Consider the following 8,055-nt stretch of genomic DNA (forward strand, 5'->3'; position numbering starts at 1 on the left):
TGAACAAAACCTTGTTTAATATTCATTTAAAAGCGTTAAGCCTATTATAGAAATGTTTTAATATGTTCTGTGAAATATTGAAATAAAATGGTATTCGTACATATTATATATATATTATAAGCAGAATAAGTCAATCTTTCTGAACGTCATACGTCAAGCTGTCAGGTTGGTTTTAAAAAGTAATACACTTTTGGCGGGAGGCAGCGCGATATACAGTCAGGCGTATCACTAATATCATTTTTATAATAATAATTTATAAACCAGATTTGAATAAAAGTATTAAGTCAATAGTTCTTATATTTTTCCAATAAATGTAATAAAATTCATTTTGTTTTGTTTATATTAGAAGTGGGGTACAAACTCATTTCTTCTTTTGTTGAATTCTGGTTAATCTTTTCTTTATGTTCATATTATTATTACTTTTTTATAGTTTGTAGTTTGCGTTTTTGTTTTGTGATAAATTTAATTAGTTATTATGGGGAAGCGAAAGCATAGCCGATCTAAGGATAATAACGTTTCAAAACATCGTTATCGTTCTCGTAGTCGTTCTACCAACAGTTCGCGATCTAGAAGTATTTTTAATAACTCGGAATTACGTGAGTCGTTACAAACAATTATTGCTCGACTTAATGTGTTAGTAGATAGATCGGTACTGGCATCATCGAATTCTAATGTCGAAAATAATAATACGACAAGTGATACTGCTACAAAGATTGTTGAGGCTATTCATTCTTTAAAGACTAGTTGTTCTCGCGACAATTATGTGTCAAATTTTGATCCTAATGTACACAATATTGATTCTTGGTTTGATGAGGTAGATCGTGCGTACAAAATATTTCAAAATATTTCCTGCCCCTGCAAAAGTTTCAATTGTAAAAGCGAATGATCATTCTATCAAAACTGTATTAGTTGGTAAAGATTATAAAAGACAGAGAAATTTTAAAATAATTTTCAAAATTTATGATTTTTGGATCTGCTACTTCAACTGTTACTACGGATAGCATGCACAATCGTTTAAAAACTGATGCGCCTGTATATTATAGACCGTATAAATTATCATTTAAATAAAAACTAAAAAGCCGGGTGTAACATATCGCCAATTATTACGGGTAAGCAACAAAACGTCAATAAAGAACGTCAATTGCCTCGCGTATTCCAGATCAATGACTTAGTATTTGTTTAAGCATGTTCAATCTAAGGGAAAATTGGATCCCGGAATGCATGGCTCTTATAAGGTGACGAGACTTCTTGAGAGTGGACGTGATGAGTTACAGCTTGTGGCTGGGGACTATGGTAAGCTGACTTATGCTGCTGCTCAGTATATGGTGCCTTGGAGAGGAGAATGGACACCTGACGAATGTGCTGCATTCTTTGCGAGTAAGTAATTGTTTGTGCTTGATACATACTAGACCTTGTTGTGTTATGTCTAGTCTTGTGTGGATATATACTAGACCTTGTTGTGTTATGTCTAGTCTTCTGTGAATATCTACTAGACCATGTTGTGTTATGTCTAGTCTTGTGTGGATATATACTAGACCTTGTTGTGCTATGTCTAGTCTTGTGTGGATATATACTAGACCTTGTTGTGTTATGTCTAGTCTTGTGTAAATATCTACTAGACCTTGTTATGTTATGTCTAGTCTTGCATGAATGCATACTAGACCTTGTTGTGTTATGTCTAGTCTTGTGTGAATGCATACTAGACCTTGTTATGTTATGTCTAGTCTTGCATGAATGCATACTATACCTTGTTATGTTATGTCTAGTCTTGTGTGAATGCATACTAGACCTTGTTATGTTATGTCTAGCCTTATATGAATACCTACCGACCTAGACCTTATGGTGTTATGTCTAGTCTCATGTGAATACATATTAGACCTCGTGGTATTATGTCTAGACCTGTAAACAGCTTGTTGTGATTTGTCTACTCACGTGTGGACCGACTTGCTTGTTGAAAATACTAGGATTTGATTTTGATATGTCTTCGTACGTCAGCTTGGTTTTAAAAAGTAATACACTTTGGCGGGAGGCAGCGCGAAATACAGTCAGGCGTATCACTAATATCATTTTTATAATAATAATTTATAAACCAGATTTTAATAAAAGTATTAAGTCAATATTTCTTATATTTTTCCAATAAATGTAATAAAATTCATTTTGTATATATTTTGTAAATATATATATTTACATATATATTTACAAAGTATATACAAAATGATACAAATTGTTTAAACGAACAGGTAATAAGTAATGGACAAGCCAACTTAATCTAATTCTCTGAATTTATTGATCTACGAAAGAGTAAAAAATGTAAGTCAATGAACTATCTTTTAACATTCACATTTCTTTGTAACTATGACAACTCTACATTTTTTATATAAAAGATTTAACATTTAATTTATATATTATTTTTATATCACTTTTCTTTTAAATTCGTACGTTTACAAATTAATGAAATGAAATGTTTCATGAAATTATTAAAACTGTGATATTAACTACAGTTGGTGACGCATTGGCGACATATCAAACCAAAGAAATCCAGTTTTACATAAATTATTTTATTTAATAGAAAGGGTGAGTTACTTTGATTTCTTAGGTTTAGGGATTGTTACAAATTAAATTAAACAACTATAAACGGATTTATCGCGTATATTTTTAACATTTTTTTTTATCATTTCATGAAATTTCAATCACTTTGCAGTATCCGGGACCACAGGCAGTTGTTTAATTCAAATTATTTAATTGTAAATGAAAACCTTTAAAATTTAAAATAGTTCAAAATAAAGTGACATCAAGTGGGTCAACCACAAAAGGCCGGCGGGCCGCAGGTTGAGTACAGCAGGTCTTCCTTTCAAACGAGCTGCTACATTAAATCGCGAATGAACCTAATATATCGAAGTAAAGTATGCGCTTGAACGTTATATCATAGTTCAAATATTTTTGTTTTACACTACACTAAAGAAACATATACCTAGCTCTTTTTTATCCATAGCAATTGATATATATTTGTCTCCCTCTCTTTTTTATTAAATTATCATTTCGACCAATCAGCGACGACAAAATTCACGTCGCAAATTCGCGCGCCAACATCATTTTTTCGAAAGCTCGCGGCAATATTTGTGTAAATTTTGTAAATTGGAAAATGTTTTTCGAATATAATTAACGACAAAACAGTAAAGTAGTTTAAAAAAGTAAAGTAGTTTAAAAAAAAAGTAAAGTAAACTAGTTTAGTAAAGTAAAGTAAAGTAAAGTGATTTGTTTATTCATGTTAATAAAGGTTCTCGGGTAAGCGTAGAATATATTTGTATATTCTATATATAAAATAGCTTTTTGCACTTCGTCCACAAAGATATTACTTTACCTTAAATAAAACTATTTTTTTAAATTTATCATTCAATTATAACATTTATAATTTATATTTTATTATTTAAATAAATTTATCATATTAAATTAATTTTAATACGTTTTCATCAATCTTTTTAAAAACATTTTCGTATCAATAAGATTCAGGTGTCAGTTTCAGGTTGTGTTCGGCTATGTAGAAAATGAATGAAATACATTATAATTTTCATAAACACACTATAGCGAGATCTAAAATTACTTTTCATTCTTTAACAGATTTTGTTGTGAAAAAATCTATTAATTTCACTACTAAGATGTATTTATAGGTAAAATGGTGTTGTCAATTACGAAACAAAGTTATTATTTATTGTTTAAATTGAATTGAAACGGATCAATCTAGGATAATATTTTAGACATTCTTTTCCGGAATCACTTAGAGAAATGTTGCATATCATTAATCGTACAAATTATTGATCAAGTCCACGTGGAAAGATCTGAACCCGACAGCCTACAGGCTTGTCTTTTTTTATGCTAACAACAAAATCAGACTAGATTCGTCCAAGAGACTTGTGTGTATTGATAGTAGGTACTCGAATTTATAGATATAATAATCTTATTCATATTTGTTAGTAATTTATAACACCTTTTATGAATTAAAAAAATACCTCTTACACATACCTATTCAATTGAATTAATGTTTTAGTTAATAAATTCTAAAAATAGAAAAAAATATATATTTGAATGTTAAGTTAGCCTATAATTGATATATATTTTGTTACACTATTTTTATATAAGCAATAAGAAAATGTTTTTCTTAATATATAATGTTGGCTTACTAATTAACTATGGAGGGCAACGTAACAGACGTCAAATAATCTCATTATTTTACCATCGTCTCGTAATATTCACTTGTTTCAGATATATATTTTTTTATAGAATAGGAAGGCGGACGAGCATATGGGCCGGCCACCTGATGGTAAGTGGTCACCAACGCCCATAGACATTGGCATGTAAGAAATGTTAACCATCGCTTACATCACCAATGCGCCACCAACCTTGGGAACTAAGATGTTATGTCCCTTGTGCCTGTATATTCTATATATTCGAACCAGACCTTCATAGGATGTTACAGGGAGAAGTGGTGATATAAATGATGAAAAGTCGTTGACGATCTGTGGACCATATCAGACTGAGAAAACCTTATATGAATAGATACATTTTTAAGATTTTAGGGTAAAAAGAAAACTTATTTACCCAATACCTTTAGTAGAGACACATTAAATATTTGCAACGTGGGATAAAAGCATAATGGAAAAGATTTTCATCATACCAATGAATTTGGTTGGCAAGTAAGGGATTCCTCACGAATCTCGTCTTCAGGATTGCTATGAAGTTACGGTAGCGAAACAGTATAACTTTTAATTTGGAGAGCGCAGTCGCAGTGATAAATATTGGAATATGAAAAGACAATGTGAAGCGATCAACCACATACATACATTATAATATATATTTTATAATGTCAGCCCTATTCAATCAATCTTCCAGCTTTGGTCTCAATAAACAAATCGATAAAAAATAATTATTTAATGTTTATAATCATTGATAGACCCTTTAAGTTATAATGTAGTTATACATACAATATTTCATTTTTCACTATGAACTGGATTCACTTTCTGCAAAATCAAGTTAAAGATTAGCAACTTTGCTCTTAATTAAGATAATTTATCATATTTGGTTTGAGGACAATTTTTGACGAGGCTGCTGTATATACAAGTGCCTTATCCGATGACGTTATCTTGTCCTTGCCAATGTTTACATATTAATAAAATATACTATTTCAGCTTCAAGGAAGTTCATAAACCTTCATGTCGAAGTGGGCAGGTTCAATGCAGAAAATGCAAGATTGGATTATACAAGGGTTTAACGACGTATAGAATGTTTTTTACCAAGTATACGCTCATAGCCGAGAATAATTTTAAAAATCTTCAAGTCTGCGATAACATAATCCCATACAAATTTTATTTTACGAAGGGAGTATGAAGGCAGTATGACTTAGGGACTTAATAATATATTTATTGAGTCTGTTCCATATGAAAACACGAAATGTAACTTTTTAATTTAGGTAGATACATAGTATGAGGTACAAATTATTAATGTGTTTTATAGATACTATTCTATGGCTATTGTGAAATTTAATGTGGGCGGAAAAATGAGAAATAATCGTAGTAATCGAAAATGTCTGCTGGTATCTGATATGATGCAGGTTGAATTCAACATAAAAATAGTCAAGTCTAGACTAGCGTCTTGGAGTATGGTGACCATTGCATTTGTGGCATTTTTTATTTATCTGGATAAAAGAAAGATGTAGTTATGTCTACACAATGATGTAATAAATTTAAAAAGTATTTAAGGTAATAAATGTATTAAACGTTTTTTATACTTTTCTGATAAATTGATAATATCTAAAAAAAACGATTTTACGAGAAATTGCGAAATGCACGCTAGTTTTTAAAATAACAAAAAAGCTTTTTATTCTATATATATATAATTATCAGAGCCATTAAATATTTATGAATTAAAAAAGAAACCGCCCAGTTTAGTATTATATATAACTTATTACAGTTATTTACTTAAAATGTATATGTTTAATGTTGCGTGAGGAATTCATCTGAAAAATATGGCCACTTACGTGCCCGCTTATGTAATATAATCGTGTTCTTATTAGTCTGTAGTTAGTAAACATATTATAGATCATTCACATCGGTCGTTCACGCGACTGAGACTTGTTGCTAAGGGCTTGTGTGTATTGTATGTTATTATTGTGTACTCGTGTGTACATATAAGCGCTTACGTACACACACGCACACTATAATAAGATACAATACATGGATTCTTACGCGTAGCTCAAAGTTGTATTTTATGGAAAATAAAGATCTTTAAATATCTTAAACTAAAGTTATCGGAAAGTGGACAAATGATATAATTAATAAATTGTACATTGAAATCTTATTAGTGTACATTTTATTTCTATAAATTTAAAAAAAATAGTTACTGTACACATCATGACCGTGTGGAATGGCGGCAAGAATGCTAGCAGTGTGTCCCCTTTGAATCGCAATTGTGATCGTCTGGGCGAAAATTGAAATAGTCTGTTACCAGTGGGGCAATAAGAGGTGTTATATTTAATTAAACAATATGTTATTTAATTTTGTTTTATTAAGGTTTAATGTGTGACAAATAAATACAATAAAATTACCATTTATTTTTTGTAACATATTTCAACTTCAAAACTGTCATTTCACTTTCTGTTATCCTCAATACCAAATCTTCTTGAACAAATTATGATTTTGGTTACGCATTTTTACGAAAAGCGACTAGATCAACAATTTCCCTTACCCACTGCGGTATTCAAATTCAATTATTTATTTGCAAAGTTGTAGGTTCATTTTTATGTTCATGTTACAATGGTTAAAATCCTGCCACAACAACCATAAGACGGTATGCGAATGTCATATCTGGCATAATGCCTGGCATAATGAATTACGTAAAATGCGTGTTCGCTTGCAACGCGACACATCTCACGCATATAATATTATGTTTTGACCTTATTTATTAATCTTGGGCATCCAAAAATAATAAAAATTTAAACAGATTTTAGATTAATAACAATTTTACAAAATCTACCTCTAAATTATGATATTACATCACATTTTTATAGTAAAAAATAATAGCAGAAAACAAACATTATTGATAGAAAAAAAAAACACAAATATAATACATGTTTAAAAATTATATTTATTATTATATTACATAAAAATTAAATACATATAAAAAAACATATTTAATTGTCTCCAGCTATAAAAACCTACTACAGTAACAGTAACAGCCTGTTAATGTCCCACTGCTGGGCTAAGGCCTCCTCTCCCTTTTGAGGAGAAGGTTTGGAGCTTATTCTACCACGCTGCTCCAATGCGGGTTGGTAGAAAACCTACTACCAACTTTTAAATTAAGTAATTATTCATTCATTTAATACATTCTTATATTATAAATATTCATTTATAAGGTTATTTTTTATCTATTAACCATTTTTTAAGGTTATACCTTAATAATCTTAATAAAATGGTATTGCAATATGATATTGTTTATGTCCATCACAAAACCATAAACTATCATAATCTGAGTTCTATTTGGATTAAAACTGTAAATATAAGATAATAGCATAAGATTTAAAATAATATTTAAGAATCCGTCAAAAAAAGCTATGATTATGATATTATAAAAAAGATACTTTTTTTATGTAATCCTGGTCGGATTAAAGAATATTAAAGATTACTATACAATACAATAATTTCCTATTGCGAATGTAAAATATTTAACTTTCATCTTGTCTACATTCACATTAACAAGACGAACAAATGCTAATATTAAAAGAGGTTTTTGAAAAAAATAGGCACATCTGTCTGATAAAATGGTTGCGTTCACCTTATCGCATCCCATTTTCGTATAGGTGTAAGTTTCCTTTTTGAAATAATTTTGTGTCGAATCTTAGAAATATATTTTCAAGCGTTAGATGTTAAATGGAATAAGACCGATTTAAGTTTTGGAGAATGTAATTTGAAAGTGCGGTAAATTATATTTATCAGTGTTGTGGAAATTAAAAATGTAGCTACCGAAAATGCAGATATATGTATCTGCTACCTTAAAATGAATTAT

General features: G+C 29.8%; 1 long non-coding RNA gene across 1 annotated transcript; it reads left to right on the top strand.

The window, feature by feature from the left end:
- The first annotated feature begins 979 nt into the window (after positions 1-979).
- On the top strand, positions 980-5,270 carry LOC126776951 (uncharacterized). The gene is made up of 3 exons (XR_007669999.1): positions 980-1,109; positions 1,185-1,377; positions 5,184-5,270. It is a non-coding gene; the product is annotated as an uncharacterized LOC126776951 (long non-coding RNA).
- The last annotated feature ends 2,785 nt before the right edge of the window (positions 5,271-8,055 follow it).

The sequence above is a fragment of the Nymphalis io genome, chromosome 21, assembly GCF_905147045.1.
Source record: "Nymphalis io chromosome 21, ilAglIoxx1.1, whole genome shotgun sequence".
NCBI lineage: Eukaryota > Metazoa > Arthropoda > Insecta > Lepidoptera > Nymphalidae > Nymphalis > Nymphalis io.